Below are 1,469 nucleotides of genomic sequence, written 5' to 3' on the forward strand. Positions count from 1 at the left end.
CTACGTGAGCTACATGCTAACATTACATTTTAACATCATGCTAGGTTAGTAAATGCGACGTCTGCTGGAATCCTACACAACATGATTTTTTAATTAGCTACACCTCTGTGAACGTCACATAATGTTCCATTTTTGTAAAGTACTTAAGCATCTGCGTTAGGAACTTACCTTCACATTTATAAACCCTTATCGACTTAAAACGGTGAACAAAGGTAAAAGTCATGGAGGTCACAGACATGCTAATAATGTCAGCCAGCCAAAGTGTTTGATAAATGTGTGTTGTTTGTTGTGATTAAAATACACAAAAAAAATCCCGCAGTCGTTTTTTTTTCTGGCGGGAGATCATTCCTGTGCTTCATCACCATTATCGCCACCGGAGTCATCGTCATGAGAAGTGAGATGAATGAGCTCGGATGGTCTTCACGCGTTTGTGTTGCCCACTTCCGTCGCTATTGACCAACGGCTAGTTGATTAATTGCCCTCATTATCGCCGCCTTGGGAAAAGTGATTAGCCCTTTGTGTGGTGGGACAGATAATAAGGTACACCCTCACTCTAAAGCAGCGTATATTCTCTTGTATGAATATTATAAATTGACCCATATATATATATATATATATATATATATATATATATATATATATATATATATATATATATATATATATATATATATATATATATATATATATATATATATATATATGTATATATATAGTATTCTTACAATATTTATAGTATTTATATATATATATATATATATATATATAGTATTCTTACAATATTTATAGTATTTATATATATATATATATATATATATATATATATATATATATATATATATATATATATATAGTATTCTTACAAGATTTATAGTATTTATATATATATATATATATATATATATATATATATATATAAATACTATAAATCTTGTAAGAATACTATATATATATATACTATACTATACTATATATATATATATATAAATACTATAAATCTATATATATAAATATATATATATATGTATATATATATATACATATATATATATATAAATATATATAAATACTATAAATATTGTAAGAATACTATAAATCTATATATATATATATATATATATATATATATATATATATATATATATATATATATATATAGTATTCTTACAATATTTATAGTATTTATATATATATATATATATATATATATATATAGTATTCTTACAATATTTATAGTATTTATATATATATATATATATATATAGTATTCTTACAAGATTTATAGTATTTATATATATATATAAATACTATAAATCTTGTAAGAATACTATATATATATATATATATAAATACTATAAATCTATATATATATAAATATATATATGTATATATATATATAAATACTATAAATATTGTAAGAATACTATAAATGTATATATATATATAAATACTATAAATCTTGTAAGAAT

General features: G+C 20.7%; 1 pseudogene; it reads left to right on the forward strand.

The window, feature by feature from the left end:
• LOC133634273 (ras-related C3 botulinum toxin substrate 2-like) overlaps window positions 1–297 on the forward strand; it is a 24,514-nt pseudogene extending 24,217 nt beyond the window's left edge.
• Window positions 298–1,469: the final 1,172 nt, after the last annotated feature.

Source organism: Entelurus aequoreus, linkage group LG18 (assembly GCF_033978785.1).
Source record: "Entelurus aequoreus isolate RoL-2023_Sb linkage group LG18, RoL_Eaeq_v1.1, whole genome shotgun sequence".
NCBI lineage: Eukaryota > Metazoa > Chordata > Actinopteri > Syngnathiformes > Syngnathidae > Entelurus > Entelurus aequoreus.